This window comes from Neoarius graeffei, chromosome 10 (genome assembly GCF_027579695.1).
Source record: "Neoarius graeffei isolate fNeoGra1 chromosome 10, fNeoGra1.pri, whole genome shotgun sequence".
NCBI classification, from domain to species: Eukaryota; Metazoa; Chordata; class Actinopteri; order Siluriformes; family Ariidae; genus Neoarius; species Neoarius graeffei.
This window is the reverse complement of record NC_083578.1, coordinates 88744014-88764861: the sequence shown is the minus strand read 5'-3', so window position 1 is coordinate 88764861 and position 20848 is coordinate 88744014. Positions and strand designations below refer to the sequence as shown.

Genomic DNA, 20848 nt, shown 5'->3' with positions numbered 1-20848 from the left:
CCGCGATGTGTTTCGTATGAAAAATGCGAGTTTTTCAACACGAGACGATAAACTTCATATCTTCAAGCCAACGTGTGATTTTCTTTTTATTATATCAACACATTAACAAACAAAAAGTCCCCAAATTTATCAAAACATCAATTTATCATCGATTTCCTCACGAGTGACATATAGAGGTTTATGTCACGGTTTTGGTTCTCCATGTCCTGGATGGAGTTTGGATGAAAAATGCAAGCCGTGTATTTCCCAGTAAAACACTCGTGTCCGTATAATATATGTACAGTATGTATAGGAATATTTGAGTTCATTTACTAGCTTCTGTCTCTGTCTCAAAACTGTAACTTGATGATCTGGACATTAAAAATAAAAAATAAATGTAGCAACATGGGTTAATAATGTGGGTTATGCTAGTGAGGTAACGTCAGGTAACATGCCCCTGTTGTTTAGATCTTGAAATATCATTTTGCTTTAGTGCAAACATAAACTCTGTGTATGAATGTTGTAGTTTTTCATACTGTGTGTATTTGAGACACAGTGTATGACATTATTGTGCTAAAGCTACTTGTATAACCATTCACGTTGATCTCTGGCTTGAATCAGAAAACAGATGACCCGCTGTCATTTGCAGGTTCTTGGGGAGCTGGCTGCCTGCTCTGGGCTTTAAGATCTGGAACAGAGCTCAGTTCTGCTTCTAAATTCCTGAAATGGCAATGATTCTGGGTCGGTCCAGATTTCTGAGCCCTGTGGAAAGCAGCACAGCAGAACAGAGTGGAGGGGAAAGTGGAGGGACGTCTCACACACACACACACACGAAATATCCTCACACAAACTTCCACATGTACACCCACCAAAAACAGATGTAAATATGACATCACTCTCACACACACACACCTGTTTCTAAAGCCAAACCACTAGCTCTTAAAATGATTGTTTTATATTTATAATACTATAACTACACTCACCGGCCACTTTAATAGGAACTTGTTCTTGATTCTAAGATCCCTGTTCTTGGCTACAGGAGTGGAACCCAATGTGCTCGTCTGCTGTTGCATGCTGAGATGCTTTTCTGCTCACCACGGTTGTAAAGAGTGATAATATGAGTTACTATATCCTTCCTGGCAAAAAAACTCAAACCTCGAACCAATCTGTCCATTTCCCTCTGACCCTCTCTTATCAACAAGGCGTTTGTTTCCACCCACAGAACTGTCCCTCACTCACTTGATGTTTTTTTGTTTTCTGCACCATTCTGTATAAACGCTAGAGACTGTTGTGTGTGAAAACCCCAGGAGATCAGCAGTTTCTGAAATACTCAAACCAGCAGTCCATCTGGCTCAAACCAACACCCATGCCACAGCGAAAGTCACACAAAAATTGAGATCACAATTTTTCCCATTCTGATTTTTGAACATTGTGTACATTAACTGAAGCTCTTGGTTTGTATCTGCATGATTTTATGCATTGGGTGTTCCTAATAAAGTGGCCAGTGAGTGTATATACACAATAATGTATTTTGATGTATTTATACCATTTTCTGTGTCCATGAAAATGTAGAAGCACAGATCTACAGAAATCAGTTCATTAAAGGATGTGATTTCATTTACAGTTATCGGTTTTCACATTGTGCACTTGTGTTTACAGCAGCGATGGAAAATTCCAGCTCTTTCCAGTAACTCCGATCACATGATTCAGTTCACTCATAAGAGTCGACTCTTTTGAATTTCAAATGTCTCATTGTTGCTTTGGTCAGAGATCCTTTCTCTTTGTCTATGGCTTAAATGTCATAGTTCATCCAATTTTCTAATTAACAGAATATTATTACTTTGTTTTTAGCTAATTGATTTATAATAATAACTCAGCAGCATACTCCAAACATGCTTTGACAAATACAGTAAGCATCCCTGCGTTAATGTTCCTGCGCTGCTGTGTCTGTGCTTCATTAAGAAAGGTCATTTCCTTTGACCCACGCTACAGAACAGATCAAGATGCTGACTTCCATGGAAGAAATTTGATTACATTCCACTCAAAAGGCTCCAAAAGAACCTCAGGCTCATGGTGTACGTGGGAATCGGCTATCAAGGTCACTTTAAATGAGCTGTTTCAAAGAGCTGATTCGTTCACAGACGATCATTATCATTGAGATTTTCTCAAACTCTGAACGGAGCAAATGGTTTATGCGAGTCTGAAGGAACGAACGCTGGGTTCGACTCAAGCTTGCAGGAGGTGTGAGGTCATTCCTATGTTCCCCAGCTCTATATAATGTATAATGGAAACCTGAGCATATGCTGTGCATATGCTTATACAGGGGGAAATCATGGCCTCAAGGTTAGTGAAGCAGCTTTGGGACCTGAAGGTTGTTGGTTCGGCCCCATGAGGACAGTTGAGGGTTATACCTGTTAAAACTGTTAATATTATAGTCAGGCTGTCTGTTGTTGCCCAAATGAGGATGGGTTCCCTTTTGAGTCTGGTTCCTCTCGAGGTTTCTTCCTCATGTCGTCTGAGGGAGTTTTTCCTTGCCACCGTCGCCACAGGCTTGCTCATTGGGGATAGATTAGGGATAAAATTAGCTCATGTTTTAAGTCGTTCAAATTCTGTAAAGCTGCTTTGCGACAATGTTTATTGTTAAAAGCGCTGTACAAATAAACTTGATTTGATTTGATTTGGTTCAATTCCCTGGACCAGCAGGAATGGCTGAAGTGCCCTTGAGCAAGGTACCTAGGCCCCAGGCTGCTCTGGGTATGTTGTACAGTGGTGCTTGAAAGTTTGTGAACCCTTTAGAATTTTCTATATTTCTGCATAAATATGACCTAAAACATCATCAGATTTTCACACAAGTCCTAAAAGTAGATAACGAGAACCCAGTTAAACAAATGAGACAAAAATATTATACTTGGTCATTTATTTATTGAGGAAAATGATCCAATATTACAGATATTAAAGTCTTTATTATATTAAAGAAATATTAAAGTCTTTAATTTTCTGTAAAGCTGCTTTGCGGCAATGTCTGTTGTTAAAAGTGCTATACAAATAAACTTGACTTGACTCGATACGCTCCCAGAGGTGTCCGTGTTGTTTTTCCTACATTGTAGCTTGAATGCAAGGTTGAAAATTACTTAAGTTGAGTTCCAGTGAAATCCATTATCTTTGCTCATGGTTTCAAATGGCCCTTTTCCACTACCCTTTTTCAGCTCACTTCAGCTCGCTTCAGCTCACTTCAGCCCGACACGGCTCGCGTTTCGACTACCAAAAACCAGCACGACTCAGCTCGTTTCAGCCCTGCTTAGCCCCTAAAACTCGCACCGTTTTGGAGTGGGGCTGAAGCGAGCCAAACCGTGCCGAGTGAGGTTGGGGGCGTGAGCAGACACTCCCCTGTGCACTGATTGGTGAGGAGGAGTGTCCTCACATGCCCACACACGCCCCGCGAGCGCGCTGGGATCTGTAAACACCACAAACCCGGAAGAATAATAATTACGAATTACGAGAATTTCTGAAGCCTTATGCGCCTCGGCTCATCTATACGCTCTTGCCAGTATCTGTTGGCGTTGTCGGTGACAACAAGCCACAGCACCAAGACCAGCAACACTAACGACTCCATGTCCTCCATGTTTATTGTTTACTATCCGGGTCGTGAGACTACCGCTTAAAAGCTCACTGAATCAGTGACATACAGAGCATCGTGGACGAGTTCGCGGAGCGCAAGGCTCGTCGTATGCCCTTCAAATAATGCGCGCAGTAGGCTATTGATGTTTTATTATGAGCCATGTACAGTATGTCGCCTAATGTTTTTTTGTTTCTGAGTTACATGTTCGTTTGAAGGACTTAATGTACAAAATAACATAGTTGCACCCCGGAGTGTTGAAATTGGTAAACACAGTGCATTCAGTGAGGTTTGCACCGCCCTCCTTTTATTTCTGACTCTTCCTGTCACCGTTGCAACCTCTGAGCGCTCATTCGTATGCCCTTCAAATAATGTGCGCAGTATAGGCTATTGATGTTTTATTATGAGCCATGTACAGTATCCTAATGTTTTTTGTTTCTGAGTTACATGTTCGTTTGAAGGACTTGATGTACTAAATAACATATAGTTGCACCCGGTAGTGTTGAAATTGGTAAACACCGCAGTTGCGGACATTTTGTAGCCTAAAATGATGTTATGATAAGCTTTAATAAAGGGCCCGGTCATTTGCCCCGCCCCCGGCCCGGCTCTGACTTGTTCCGCCACTGTCACTGATGTCACTGTTTGCGCTGCTTAACGACATCACCTGACGTCCACCCACTTTCGCTAACTCCACCCAATGTGTCCACCCACTTCCAGCCAGCACGGTTCAGCGCGGTTGTAGTCGAAATGCAACTCCAACAGCCCCGCTCAGCTCGACTCAGCTCGACTCGGCACGGCACGGCTCAGCCGCATTTGTAGTGGAAAAGCGGCAAAACATATGTAAGTCATTATTTTTCCCAACAAGTTCCATATAAGGCAGTGCGACACCATTAACTCTATTTTACTTTTCGTTTTGTGATCATGATTAAATTATTTGTGAACTGTTTTTAAAAATTAGGCACTATGCTAAAGCGTAAGCAAATGATACTGTAACTGATATTAAAACAGCCACTCACTTGTTGCCACAAAATGTTTCTACAAGATGATGAACCTGAAGCTTTTGCTTACACCAGAGACATAAAGCAGTTGGAAGATGTTGCTTGACAACTAAAGTTAGCTGAAGACTATTGATTAGCTGATTAGCATTCAGGTGCTAAATGGGCTGTTTCACCATCATGGTTGTCTTTTTGAATAATACCAACTAACTCACTGGCCACTTTATTAAGAACACTCCTACATCCACCTGCTGTTTCATGCAGTTCTCTAATCAGCCAATCCCTCAACAGCAGCACGATGCATCAAATCACACAGATACAAACCAAGAGCTTCAGTTAATGCTCACAATGTTCAAACATCAGAATGGGAAAAATTGTAATCTCAATTTTTGTGTGACTTTCTTTCACTGTGGCATTGGTGTTGGTTTAAGCCAGATGGACTGGTCTGAGTATTTCAGAAACTGCTGAACGCCTGGGGTTTTCATACACAACAGTCTCTAGAGTTTATGAAGCTCAAAATGGTGCGAAAAACAAAAAAACACTGAGTGTGTGAGTGACAGTTCTGTGGGTGGAAACAAACACCTTGTTGATAAGAGAGGTCAGAGGAAAATAGACAGATCGGTTTGAGCTTTTTTGCCAGGAAGGATATAGTAACTCATATAATCACTCTTTACAACTGTGGTGAGGAGAAAACCATCTTAGCATGCAACAGCAGAAGAACACATTGGGTTCCACTCTTGTGAAGAAGAGGAATCTTAGAATCAAGAACAAGTTCCTGTTAAAATGGCCGTTGAGTGTAGATGCTGGAGTTTCTTGTACCTTATTTTACAGAGACTCACCAGCCCTACTTATAGTAGTAATGTCTCTTATAAGTTCTTAGAAATATGTTTCAGAGTCAAATGCAGCTCAGTTTTGACCTTGTGGTCATTTCAGTTAATTCTACTTTAATTAGTACACTTAGATTTTACTGGCTAAATTCAGAATTGCATTTTTAGCACTAACTAGGTTTTACTTCGGGTGGTGCGGTGGTGTAGTGGTTAGCACGGTTGCCTCACAGCAAGAAGGTTTTAGGTTCAAATCCAGCGGGCCTTTCTGTGTGGAGTTTGCATGTTGTCTGCGTGGGTTTCCTCCGGGTGCTCTGGTTTCCCCCACAGTCCAAAGACATGCAGTTAGGTTAATGTGGGACGGCCTTGGGCTGAAGTGCCCTTGAGCGAGGTACCGAACCCCTGACTGCTCCCTGGGTGCTCTGGTGTGGCTGCCCACTGCTCTGAGTGTGTGTGTGTGTGTGTTCACTGCTTCAGATGGGTTAAATGCAGAGGATGAATTTCACTGTGCTTGAAGTGTGCATGTGACAAATAAAGGTTTCTTCTTTTCTTTTTACACAGTACTTACTAATGTACTCTCGCGAAAACACTGACCACATGGTGAGGCTGTAAATGATTTTTGGAGAAAATATTTGTCTCTTTTGAAGCAGAATATACACTCTGTTTTTCCATGGTAAAAAACAGGACTTGAGACAGATGAATGACACATTTGATTTGCAGTGGAGCTTCACATGTGGTTGAAACGTGAGTCTGTTAAAAAGTGTCCTCTCCGGAAAACCACAAGAATTGTCCCCACTTCAGTTGTTATTACAGTCACCATCGTGTACAAACATCACTGCATAGTATATACTTGAATATTTGTACTTAACATACGTCACATAGATTTCAACAGTTTTTTCACTTTGTATTATCTTCCTCTCATGGACTATCGGAAAGGTGGTCAGTTTTAGAAATGCCGTCTATACGCCATCTTCTCACCACAGTAACACGCCCAGTATACAACCTGTAGCTCTGAAATTCTGCGCAGAATTTCATTTCCATCTCGAAAGCTCATTTCTGGCAGCAGAGAAACACAAAAATCTAAGGTTTGATTTTTTGGACCCGAAAAGTTTCCCCTGATTGTCAAACAGCCTGAATAGATTGCTGTGTTAACCCAACCATATATCTTTGGACTGTGGGGAAAACCAGAGCAGACACAGGGAGAACATGCAAACTCCACACAGAAAGGCTTCCGTCGGCCACTGGGCTTGAACCCAGAACGTTCTTGCTGTGAGGCGACAGTGCGAACCACTACACCACCCTTATTACACAGCTACATTAGCAGAAGAAGTCCTAATTGGACTGCTAGTCAAAGGCTACATCCATATTAATATATTTTAGTTTTAAAATGCATCACTTTTGCTATGTTTACACTTTTTACATATTTTTGGACATGCTGCTGGACCCGCCCATTTTAGTTTGAAAACCGTAGTTGCGTTTTAGTCTGGACGAGGAGAAACGGAGCCTTTTGGAAACGCCGTTTTAAAACTAAAATGTATTAATGTGAACGTAGCTGTTACAGGTAAAAAAAATTCAACCAAAGTAATTTTTTTTTCAACCTGGGTTAAATTTTTTAACCTAGTTCATAATTTCCAACCAAGGTAAAATTTTGGATTATCTAAGATTCTTAAAAGGGATTTTCCATCACTTCTTTTGTCTCTCTTTATTCCATCCACACCTACCAAGTATTTCCTCTTGTCTGTCTATCTACCTATTCCTATCTACCTGATTAGCACTTTTTTAAAAAAAATATTGCTTTTCATACAGGATTCAAACTCAGAACCTTCTAATTCTTAATGCAGCACCTTAACCACCAGACTAGCAATGATTGCAATGGAAAGAGTGATATACTGAATTCATTAATGAGTCCAGTCTTATTATGTCATCAAGTAGTTTAAAATACAAAGTCTTCACAAATCCTGACCCTAAACCCAACCCGAGATATCGTAAGTCTCCCAAATACAAGTCGCAAATTATGAACTGGGTTAAAAATTCTAACCGAGGTTGAAAAATTCCACCTGACCCATAATTCTGACCTGTAACGTAGCCAAAGAAGGGTTAAGGATAACCAATATTACCAAGGTGAAGCTGGCCCAAATTAAAGTGTGAACAAACGATCAATTAAAATGGTGCATGGACTTTTCCAGATGCTGTAAAACGCGTTTTATCTTGACCCTTTAAATCCAATTTAAGATTTAGATTCGCCTCTTGGCTGAGATGTTTTGGTTCCATAGGATTTACCCAGCATGCCCCTGCACACACACACACACACACACACACACACACAGAATTCCCTTCATTCCACTGAAAGGTGAACAATGAGCTCCAGGTGAAACACCTGCACACTGCAGATTCAGTGAAACCCAATCAGTGTTATGATTAATCTCACAGTGACACACGTGTTCTTCATAAATCTCACATGCAGATCGGACGGGTCCGACTCCAACTCTTCATGTACGAGCATGTGTTAGAAGTTTCTGACAAACACATTTCTGTGTGCAGTGTGGATCTGATAAACACTCAGCCTGAAGGGATTCAAGTTAATTCTCTCTCTCTCTCTCTCTCTCACACACACACACACACAAGTTTCTGCATATGGTATAATTCACAGTGAACCCACAAACTGAAACACCCCATTCTCACCAAACCTTAAATCTCTCTCCTGAAGTTCAGTCTGATCTCTCATTCTTCCCTGATTTAATCTGATCTTTCATTTTCCTGAAGCTCAGTCAGATCTCTCTCCTGAACTTCAGTCTGATCTCTCTTTTCTCATATCTCAAGCTGATCTCTCTCCTGAAGCTCAGTCTGATCTTTCTTTCTAACTTATAACTCAGTTTAATCTCAAATCTAATATTTGGTTCTCAGTCTGATTTCTCTCTACTGAGGCTCATTCTGATATTTTGCTCCTTGAAGCTCAGTCTGATCTCTCTCTCTCTCTCTCTCTTCTGAATCTGATCTCTCTGTTGAAACTAAGCTCTCTTTCCATTCCATAGCTCAACCTAATCTATCCATATTTAGAGACTCAGTCTGATCTCTGTTTCTATCTCATAGCTAAATCTAATATCTCTGATATTTTGATTGTTCATGCAACCCCTTTCCCAGAGCTCAGTCTGAGATCTCTCTCTCTCTCTCTCTCTCTCTCTCTCACAGACACACATAGCTAAATCTGATTTCTTCATATGTTGATGCTCAATGAGATTTCTCTTTACTGAAGCTAAGCCCGCTCTCTCCATATTTTGGTTCTCATGTTACCTTTCACTCCCATAGCTTAGTCTGATCTTGGTCTCTCCTGAAGCTTAGTCTGATCTCACTCTCTTGTAAAACTCAGTATATATCTCTCCTAATACATTACTCAGTCTGATCTCTTGCTCTCTCTCCTGAAGTTCAGTCTGATCTCTTTCTGCTAAAACTCCATCTGATCTCTCTTGCTCTCTTTTAGCTCAACCTAATCTCTCCATATTATGATGCTCAGTCTGATCTCTCTTTCCCAAAGCGCAGTCTGATCTCTCATTCTCTCCTGAAGCTCAGTCTGATCTCTCTCACTGTCTCATGAACCTTGCTCTTGGTCTCTCAGACTACATCAAGCTGCACCCATGTGTTTCTTCTGTCCACTAAACCCAAAACGCAGCAATGCTAAATGTCCAATCCCATTAGCATGTCCGTCTCAAGACTCCTGTCTTTTTTCCTCTTGTCTCTCTCACTGTCCTTCTCCATCTCTCTTTCACCTCACACAATGAAGCTAGAACTTTCTTCAGCACGTAGCTAAATATAATCAGCATGCAACAATGTAGGGACTCATTAAAAAAAACAAATAAACAAATAAGCAGTTGCTTGTTTAAGTGAATCACAGCCCACAGTTTGAGTGCTGGGACCAATCAGAGTGCAGTCCAAGTCTGAGTATTTGTCCAGTGATGGAAGGTTGTTTGTTCAGTCTGACTGTCATGGTTTGATGGAATGTGGCATGTGGTAACCCTTTATAACTGCACCACCTACCCGACCCCTCACAACCCCTCACTTCCCCTTCCAGGGCGATTCTTTCATCTAATTCCCAGCATTCTTTTGCAGCAGGGCAGAACAAGTTTCTCCTCCCTCTCTCTCTCTCTCTCTCTCTCTCTCTCTGAATGCTGTCTCATGTTCATAAGCAAAGGAAATGTTTCTGAAAGTTCTTTTATTTATTGCCTCCAACATTATTATTTTTTTAGGTTGTCCACATATTGTTCAGGATTTTCATTAGCACCATCCCTGAAGAACAAGTGTTTGAATATTTGTAGGATTTATATACACTCACTGGCCACTTTATTAGGAACACCCATGGGCGTCGCCACCATTGAATGTGAAGGGGGCGTGTCCCCTTCACATTTCATAATTCTTCATTTGAACCCCCCCACATTTAACATAAAATATTAGTTCACCCAGCACAGTTTCTATTGCTTCGTGAAAGAATCCATTCCACTTGCTCGATAAGAGAATACACATACCACTGAAAATCCACTCCGGGTTTTCCGGGCGTTACTTACAACAACTCACCATGGGCAGGTGAAGTGAATCTCAGTGCAAGCAGAGAAATGTTGGTGCAGCTGCTCGAAAGTGGAGGAGGTGACGTCAGCCCCATTGCCACCTCACAATGTCTAGCTTTTGCTAAAACCTTATTCTTTTGTTATCTGCCCTCAAAATTAACCCTAGGCCACGTTAAATTAATGTTCAACTAAACAATGAAATAAGCTTAGCCGAATGGCGTATTCTTGGTTGATGATGAATTGTTTGCAGTATTTGCTCCTCCCCAGACACAATGGACATAAGGACATTCTTTACACAGAAGCGGAAAGTCAGTCAAAATTTCCCCACAGGACAGGTTTTTTTGTCCCAATGGAAATGTTAGTGCAGTTAGCTGGCTAGTCAATGTTAGGAGATGTATCAGCTAGCTTAATGTTAGCTATCATTTAATTCAAACCCAGTAGGCCGACCTTACTGTAATGCCAAGAATGAGGTCAAGTCTGCTCTGATGATATTTATTGATTCCCTGTTGTGATCTGAAGAACTTGTTTTGTCTGGTCTTTGCCAGTTTTCTGGAAAGTAATATGGGAAATCAGTGTCTGGGGAAGGAATAGTAGAAAGGAAAGCAATGGAGAGAGATGGATGTTATTCCAGGTGGATTGTGAAGGAAAGGGGGATAAAAGTTATGAAGTGGTAGAAATTGTGGTGGCACCAATGTAGGAAGGAGTTATATCTATAAATCTATTTGTTATACTAATCTGTAAATGTGACTGTAGTACCACCATTGCATGTAGGTTGACAGAACTGCACTTGTTCATTGTGTGAAGTTCTCTTTTATGTGTCGTTGCTTGACACAGTGTGAAGACTGCATGATGCCATGTCATTTTTGTTACGAGTATCACTAAATCGGAAAAAAAGTAAAATGCACCCACTAAAGTCACTGTTGGTGGTTAACAAAATTGCACCTGTTCATTGTGTGAAGTTATTTTTTATGTGTCACCGTTGCTTGACACAGTGTGATTTTGTGTTATGAAGTTTGCATGATGCCATGTCATGCCTGTTCATTGTGTGAAATTATGAATATTCTTATTTTTAAACATACAGTTGAGTGTCACTATTGCTTGGCACAGTGGCATGTTGTGTTACATCTAAAACTAAATAAAAAAGGAAACACAAAATAAAAAGTAAAATGCACCCATAAAGTCATTGTTGGTGATAAATTGTGTCACATTCATCTCATTATCTTAGGCGTAGCGGTGGGTTTAAAAACAGGCTGATGAATGTATGGACTAGTTGTTGAATGAGGACTTATTGTTGAGTCTCTAAAATAGTCATTGAATTAAGTGACTTTTGTAGGTAAAATTAGGTGTTTAACAACCTGTTAAAAATACACCAGAATGCAGGAAATGACATCTAATTAATTAAAAATTTTCTGGGGGACGACCCCCCCCCAATGTGTCCCCCACACACACACATTAAACATGCTTCTGACACCCCTGGGAACACCCAATGCATAAAATCATGCAGATACAAATCAAGAGCTTCAGGTAATGTTCACAACATTCAAACATTAGAATGGGAAAATTTGTGATCTCAATTTTTGTGTGACTTTCTTTCACTGTGGCATGGGTGTTGGTTTGAGCCGGATGGACTGCTGGTTTGAGTATTTCAGAAACTGCTGATCTCCTGGGGTTTTCACACACAACAGTCTCTAGCGTTTATACAGAATGGTGCAGAAAACAAAAAAACATCAAGTGAGTGAGGGACAGTTCTGTGGGTGGAAACAAACGCCTTGTTGATAAGAGAGGGTCAGAGGGAAATGGACAGATTGGTTCGAGGTTCAAGCTTTTTTGCCAGGAAGGATATCGTAACTCATGTAATCACTCTTTACAACTGTGGTGAGCAGAAAAGCATCTCAGCATGCAACAGAAAACAGAAGAACACATTGGGTTCCACTCCTGCAGCCAAGAACAGGGATCTTAGAATCAAGAACAAGTTCCTATTAAAGTGGCCAGTGAGGGTGGAGTTTTCACTGTAACCAGCAGATGAACTGATTATTTTTCAGAAATTGTTTTTCTTCAATAGCTTCCTCCCTGTTTGAAGTATATTTTAAAGGTATTTCAGGCGTACAAATTAGTCACAAGAAGGACTAAACTTGGCGTTTGAGACATCCCCGTTGATGTCAAGTTCTACTTGTTTGTCCAATTTAAAAGATGAGATTAAAAGCAATAAATAACACCAACAGTTTAAGGACAGGTAGGTATGTTTGAGAGACAGAGAATCAGCAATGCTTTGTGTGTACTTTACTTGGAGGAATCAAGTACACCGCAACCCCGCTATAACGAATTCTTTTACTATGAACTTTCACAGATAACAAACTAAGTTCATGTCCCTCACCTTTAATGACAATGAGTCAGAGTCTTCAAAAAGAAAACATCAGTCAGTGCGTTTACATGCACATCCAAATCGAGCTACTGTTGGTAATCAAGCTAAGGGTCCCAGCAGGGGTGCCAGAGAAATCCAATCCTACATGCACACAAGGAAATCGAGCTATTGTGTGAGGTACATTGTGCACCCGAGCCACAGGTGGCGCTACATGCCCCATCGTGTTGGTACACTTCCGGTTGTCGTCATGAAGAAGAGCTATTCAAGAGTATAAACAAAGTTATCAGTTCCGTGTTCACAAGAAGAACGACGACGAGGACAGCGACATCGAGAGAGAGAAGATGGACAACAACGAAGCAGCTCAGCACTTGTTGAACCGCTTGTGGTCTCGTCACTCGTCACTTCCGGAAGGGGCAGTGCTGAAGTAAGTAGCTCGACTACATAGCTCGATAGGGTTTACATGCACTAAGTAGCTTGGCTACAATCGCATAATCTAGGTCGCGTAGCTCGATTACGAGAAATCCGGTTCAATTTCAGCCGAGCTAAGGTGTTTCCATGGCATTTAGAACTTCGATTTCAGTCGAGCTACGGCAGAAATTCGATTTTCTCTATGTGCATGTAAACGCACTGACTGAGCCATGTGCTCCTCTTCCCCCAGACACAAACAATAACTAATCAAGTCCGCAGTCAAGTTAATAATACATGTTAATGCCATAAAACAAAGGCTTAATGAGCCTCACTTAGGTGTTGTTCACGAACAGTTATCGAGAACCGTGATCACTGACTTCAAAAAATTCCTTAAAAGGACTTTGTTTTATGAGCTAAAAGCAGTTTTGCTCAAGTCTTTACTCTATAAGCACTGCTGTCATGGCTAACTGTAAACGTACAATACTCTCTGTCGAAGACAAACTTCATATCCTGGAGCATCTAAAGTGTGGTGAGAAAGCAATGAATTTGTCTAAAGAATATGGTATAGCAAAAAATTCAATTTCAAATTTTAAACAAAAGAAAAAGATCTTTGAGACTTTGTCCATAACTGCGATCAACATGATGGGCTGAAAAGAAAGAAGATGCAGCAAGCAAATGACGGTGAGTGTGACTTATTTTCTCTACTTAAGAGTGACTTTTTTCCTTTACTTCACAAATATGCACTTGAATTAAACATAAATATAAATGAAACACACTTGGTCTTGTTCTCCATAAGAGTGAGTGTTTGGTGTGACAAGTGGATCCATTTCGGTGTTACAAACTTTTCGGTGTAACAAACTATGTGGACGCCCAACAAGGAGTTCGTTATAACAGAGCTGCAGTGTATGTTATTTGTCTCATTCTCATTTTTTGCCTTATATGATTCGACAAAATGACATTAAAAAGAGATTTAAATATCTGGTTGTCTGGGGAAAAATAAATAAATAAAATCGGACCTAAAATAGAACCTTGAGGTACACCGTGTGTAATAGGACCTAAAAATGTTTTTAAAAATCAATTCAATTTAAACTTAAATACTTAAAAAAGGACACAGATACAGGTTTATAGAAGGAAATAAAATAAAATAAATAGATACAATAAGAAATGAAATTCAACCATCTTTCAGGAGCCCCACTTTTACACTCAGAAGACTGTTTTTTTTCCTCCTGACAGCTCTGCTATACAAAAACATCCTCAAAGAAATATATACACACACACTTCTACACACAGAAACACTTCCTGTCTGAACAGCATGCCTACTGCCCCGTACTCCTGGCCTGTGGCAGTGTAATGACAGGGTTTATGTCGACTTTACCCAAACCATAATCGAGGAGTCCTGTTTGAAAGCAGCTCAGTTCCATTATTAACACACCTGGCTCAGAAATGAGTTTAAATACATTCATGTTGTGTTCGTTTAACAAGCTGTAAGCTTATTCACTGGTGTTATGGGTATTTAAGCTCATACCATTCTGTTTACAATTACCAGCTTGGAAAGATGGATCCCTTTTAGTGCCAGTCTGTGTGGGTGTCTTATGTAAGAAATAACAACTTGGTGTCATGCTGTTTAAGGACAATAATCAACAACAGCTGTTTTTTTGTCTTTCCTCTGAAGTGTTTTATTCTACTTAAAAGCTATCGTCCCATCACCAAACTTGCTTTTGTTTCAAAGACACTTGAGTGTGTTGCTGCCATCCAAATAATGAACTATCTCACTGAAAATCACCTTCTGACCAAGTTTCAAATCTGCCTACAGAGCCTTCCACAGCACAGAAACTGCTCTTCTTTGTGTCTTTAACAATATTTTCTCGGCCACCGATAAACATCAGTAAGTCATCTTGGTTTTACTGGATCTGCCATCGGCATTTGATACAATTAAGCACTCATTGCTGTTGGAAAGGCCACACAATCATTACGGAATGTGTGGTACAGTACTTCAATGGTCCATCCATCCATTATCCGAAGTCGGGTCGCGGTGGCAGCAGGCTAAGCAGGGTATTCCAGGCGTCCCTCTCCCCAGCAACCCTTTCCAGTTCCTCCTGGGGGATCCCAAGGCGCTCCCAGGCCAGATGAGATATATAATCTCTCCAGCGTGTTCTGGGTCTACCCCAAGGTCTCTTCCCAGTTGGACGTGCCTGGAAAACTGCCAAAGGAAGGCGCCCAGGAGGCATCCTCATCAGATGCCCAAACCACCTCAGCTGACTCCTTTTGACATGAAGGAGTAGCGGCTCTACTCCCCTCTGAAGAATTGACACCTTAACGTGGTGGAGGGGTTTGTGTGTCCCGGTGATCCTGGTAGCTGTGTTGTTGGGGGCATTAGCCCCTGGTAGGGTCTCCCAAGGCAAACTGGTTCCAGGGGAGGGGCCAGACTAAGATCAAGTCAAGACCACGATGAAACAGTAAAGAAGGAGCTGCAGCACCTTGCCCAGGAGCGGGAAACCGGAGCCTCCTCCTGGAGCCAGACCTGGGAGGGGAGCTCACTGGCAAGCATCTGGTGGCCAGGCCTTAGCCCATGGAGCCTGGCCGGGCACAGCCCAAAGAAATTACATGGTGGTGGCTCACCACCCATAAGGACAGGCACCAGGGTCGGTTGCATTGTGAGCCGGGTGGCAGGCAAAGGTGGGAACCTGGGTGTGCTGGTCCTCGGCAGCATAGACTACTTCAATGGTTTCAATCTTATCTTCTTAACCGCACCCAGTCAGTGAAAATTCGTGATGTGATATCATCTGATAGAACATTGCTTTATGGTGACCCTCAGGGCTCTGTGCTAGGCCCTCTTCTGTTTTCACTCTTTTTTGCTTCCTTGGAAGAAGTACTCACTGCTCACAGTCTTAGATGCATGATGTATGCAGATGATACTCAGCTATATATTTCCATCGACACCAAGCATGATCAGCCTACAACACCTTCAACAATTGAGTTGTGCATGAAGGATATCATCATCTGGTGTACTGCAAATGGTCTCATGTGTAACCCTGTGTGGCAGCGGGGGCGTGGTCAAGCGCCGGTCTGTGACAGGAGGGCGGAGTCAGGGAAGGTAAGTGGCAGAATCACTACACCTGACTGCAATTAACCTGTTTGTGTGTGTCTTCCCAGTGACCGCGCCCTATTTAAGGAGGGAGAGCAGAGAGCAGAGGAGCTGATCCCCGAACAAGACGCCAGTCGTGTGTGTGTGTCAGTTAGAGAAAATTGTTCACTGAAAAGTGTGGCAATAAAAGCCCCTGTTCTAAAACCTGATCTCTGTCCTGCCGTCCTTTGTGCTCCACCCACCCGTACGAACTGCTACAGTGGTGCCGAAACCCGGGATGGAGCACCAGCCAAGCAGCCCCATGGAGTCCTCCCCGTTCGCCGACCTCATCCACGCCCTCGCCACGGCCCAGCAAAGCCAGCACCAGGCGCTCATCACCCTCCGGAAGGAGCAAGAGCGACGGTTCGAGGCCCTGGTGCTGGCCCAACAAGAAGATCGAGAGGCGTTCTGGCACCTCCTCGCGTCGGCGGGGTCCACCAGCGCTCCTACCGCGGGCCCGTCTCCCCTCACCGTCACCAAGATGGGCCCGCAGGACGACCCCGAGGTGTTCATCACGCTCTTTGAGCACGTCGCCGAAGCCTCGGGGTGGCCGATGGAGCAGTGCGCGGCACGCCTCCTCCCCCTGCTAACGGGAGAGGCACAGCTGGCCACGCTACAGCTCCCCGCCGACTGCCGGCTGGCCTACGCGGACCTCCGCCAGGCCGTCCTCCAGCGCGTGGGGCGCACCCCAGAACAGCAGCACCAGCGCTTCCGCGCGTTGCAGTTGGAGGAAGTTGGCCGGCCGTTCGCGTTTGGCCAGCAGCTCCGGGACGCCTGCTGGCGGTGGTTGAGGGCCGACAACCGCGACGCCAAGGGAATCATCGACCAGGTGGTGCTGGAACAATTCATCGCACGCTTGGCAGCAGGAACGGTGGAGTGGGTCCAGTGCCAACACCCGGCGTCGCTGGATCAGGCAGTCGAGCTGGCGGAGGACCATTTGGCGGCTGTCCTGGCGGCAGGACAGCAGATGGCATCTTCTCTTCTCTCCTCTTCTCTCTCTCTTCCCCTCCTCCTGTGTCCCGTCCTCGCCCCATTCCCCCACCACGGAGGTGGGGGCCGGCACCTCCCCAGCCGGCCCGCCGCACCCGCGGTGCCCTCCCATCTCTCCCTTCTGTGTCTGTCTCTCCCCCACCTCAGGTGAGTGAGCCCCAGAACATCGGTGCAGAGGGAAAGCCTGGGCCGGTCTGCTGGCGCTGCGGGGAGCCGGGCCACCTACAACAGCAGTGCACGGCGATGGAAGTGGGCACGGTGGTTCAGATCCACGACGCGCCAGAGGCCGCCCTCGATCAGGCCAGAGCGTATCGCATACCGGTGAGTATCCAAGGGGATACATATCAGGCGTTGGTGGATTCTGGTTGTAACCAGACCTCAATTCACGAAAGCCTGGTTCAAAATGAGGCATTGGGAGGAGCACAGGGGGTGAAGGTGTTGTGTGTGCACGGGGACGTTCACAGCTACCCTTTGGTGTCGGTCCACATTTTTTTCCGAGGGGAAAAATTTATAGTGAAGGCGGCGGTTAATCCTCGCCTTACCCACTCTGTAATTTTGGGGACTGATTGGCCAGGATTTCGAGATTTAATGGGACGCTTAGTAAAGACTGGGTACTGCCATTTGACAGGGGGAGGTCCCGGTGTTGCTTTGGCGGGAGCAGCTGTCACAGAGCCGTCCACGTCATCTCCGCGTCAGAGTGAGGAGCCGCCAGCTCCTCCTCTTTCTATTGAGGAATCCCTCACGGATTTCCCATTAGAACAATCGCAAGACGAGATTCTGTGGCATGCGTTTGAACAAGTGAGAGTAATCGATGGTCAAACGCTCCAGCCGAACACCACCCCGTCCTTCCCCTACTTCGCGATTATGAAGGATAGATTATACCGAGTGACGCAGGACACTCAAACTAAAGAGCGAGTCACGCAGCTTTTGATTCCAAAGAGCCGCCGGGAATTGGTATTCCAGGCGGCTCACTTTAATCCCATGGCTGGACACTTAGGGCAGGATAAGACACTAGCCTGAATAATGGCCCGATTCTATTGGCCGGGGATTCGCGGCGATGTTCGTAGGTGGTGTACGGCGTGCCGCGAATGCCAGTTAGTAAATCCAGCAGCCATTCCAAAAGCGCCTTTGTGCCCTCTACCATTAATTGAGACCCCGTTCGAAAGGATTGGGATGGATCTCGTCAGGCCATTAGATCAGTCAGCACGAGGGTACCGCTTCATATTAGTTCTGGTGGACTATGCAACCCGGAAGTAGTGCCTCTGCACAATATCTCAGCACGCAGTATTGCGGAGGCGCTCTTCCGCGTTATCTCCCGAGTTGGAATCCCGAAAGAGATTCTAACTGATCAAGGCGCCACATTTATGTCACGGACACTGCGCGAACTGCATGGGTTATTGGGGATTAAGCCGATCCGCACCAGCGTGTATCACCCACAAACGGACGGTTTAGTGGAACAGTTCAACCGCACCCTCAAAAATATCATTAAAAAATTTGTAAGTGAGGACGCACGTAATTGGGATAAGTGGCTCGAGCCCTTGTTGTTTTCAGTGCGAGAGGTTCCCCAGGCCTCCATGGGGTTCTCCCTGTTCGAATTATTATATGGGCGTAAGCCGCGTGGCATCCTAGACGTGCTGCGGGAAAATTGGGAGGAGGGACCTTCCCAAAGTAAGAACGAAATTCAATACGTTATGGACATGCGCGCAAAACTCCACACGCTCACTCACCTAACCCAGGAGAATTTGCGGCAGGCCCAGGAACGGCAAGCCCGCCTGTACAACAAGGGTACGCACTTTAGAGAGTTCACACCGGGAGATAAGGTACTCGTACTGTTGCCCACGTCGAGCTCCAAATTGATCGCCAAGTGGCAAGGACCCTTTGAGGTCACACGGCGAGTCGGGGACGTCGACTATGAGGTAAGGCGAGCGGACAGGGGTGGGGCGCTACAGATTTACCACCTCAATCTGCTTAAACTCTGGAATGAGGAGGTCCCCGTGGCGTTGGTGTCGGTGGTTCCGGAGAAGGCGGAGCTGGGGCCAGAGGTTCAAAAAGGGGCATTGACATCACGTACCTCTCCGGTCCCCTGTGGAGACCACCTCTCCCTGACCCAACTCACGGACAGGGGTGTAGTGGTAAAAAAAGAGGTGGGTAAACTATAAATTTTGGGATCGGGGGACCACGACGTTGTAAGGGCCAATTCATAGTCGACGCAAGCATGACGCAAGGATGCTACGATGCGTATTGTATGAAACAACTTTTCTGACACATAGGAGTGTGTGTGTGTGTGTGTGTGCATGACAGTGCATGTGTGTGTGTGTGTGTGTGTGTGTGTGTATATGACAGAGTGTTTGTGAATGTGCATGTGTGTGTACTTGTGTGTGTGAGTGCATGTATGTATGTGTGTGACAAGGGTTCCCTGAGGTCTCTACTCTATATCATTCATAAAACAAGATACACAATAAGTATGTTTGAGGTTTATTAAATCTTAATAAAGAGAAATATAATGTCAGTGTGAAAGAATGGCAAATTACACATACCAACAGTAGGCCATATGAAATCCATAAGCTGACAGATATATCACAGCAGTAGACCTTGCACTAGAAGAATGTTAACTTTTGTATGTGTGTGTATGAAAGTGTTTGTGTGTGTGTGAGTGTGAATGTGCATGTGTGTTTACTTGTGTGCATGTGTGAGTGAGTCCAAGCATTTGTGTGTGTGTGTGTGTGTGTGTGTGTGTGTGTGTGTGTGTGTGTGTGTGTGTGAGTGACACCAAGTAGAGTGGTGTTTATGAAATCTAAATAATCAATAAAGAGAGGAAAATAAAGACTGTGTGTAAGAATGGCAAATTACACATACTTTCAGTCCAGATGTGTGGATGGCATCTGATGCTTTCTGATACTGTCTCAGTTTCCTCTGCCTCCATTTCGTCTGTCTCTGCATCTTCTCTGTCTGATTCTCCTCCCTCATTTTCTCTTCCTTCTGTTCCGTCTATTTCTGTTTTTCTTCCCTCATTTTCTCCTCTCTCTGTTTCTCCCTCAGTTTCCTCTATCAAAGTTTCTCTTAAAGGCCTATCTGATTCTCCATCCATTTGCCTTCTCTCTTTTCCTCCCTTTTCTCCTCTTGTAGTTGATCCTGTTTCATCCTCTCTTTGCCCTATTTTCCTCCTCTCACTCTCTCCTCCTTCTGTCTCTCCTCCTGCTGTTTCTCCTGGCCCCGCAACACTGTCTGTCTCTCCACCACTATCTGTAAAATTAAATTAAAACGGCTAAGTACACCAATCATGTGAACAAGTATTTCTGCCCAATCTGAATGCTATAGCCTTCTTTAAAAAATAAACACACACACCCACACACCGAGAAGGGCGGGGAGGAGTGACTTGCCTAACGTTACTTTAGGCTAAGTTCTCTATATTATGTCCGTGACATGAAGCTAGCATGCTGTCATCATGACTTCGAGATTAACATGAAATGACAACTATTTGTCTTACAATGCGCTACAAATACTGAATTTATGTTGATATAATAATTACCAAAAACTTTAGACTGCACTAACAACGTCATTTGTCTGCCAGAAAGGTAGGCTAATTTGTTGGCACAAGTTAACAACCTAATGTTAGTTAGTGGCATGGTTCACAAACCAAAACGATGGGGAGTTTATCCTAAAAACGTGAAGTTCAGGATTCTTTTTGGACTCACTGTGTCGAGACGTTTTGCTGGTATCAGCTGGAAGGGTGATGCTCCGACGCTTCAGAAATCGCGTAATATCCATTTCTTCACCATTTCTTCACACACGTAATCAGTGACTAATGAATATCGCAGTCTGCTGGCTCCCGCAAGAGGGCGAGCGGTAGACAGACAATTACTACGCGTAGGCTACGCAGTGTTGATAAAACCCACAAGAACTTGTGCAGGATCTACTAGGTGTAGGCAATTGAAAAATAATGGAAAAGCTGTTTTAATATCTGTATAAAACAAGAGACATACGTGCGTAAACT

The 20848-nt window shown here is 43.9% G+C and overlaps 1 protein-coding gene across 1 annotated transcript in view; it reads right to left on the bottom strand.

Annotated features, from left to right (window-relative positions):
- Positions 1-20848, bottom strand: part of colgalt2b (collagen beta(1-O)galactosyltransferase 2b) — an 80526-nt gene that overhangs the window by 43843 nt on the left and 15835 nt on the right. The window lies entirely within an intron of this gene.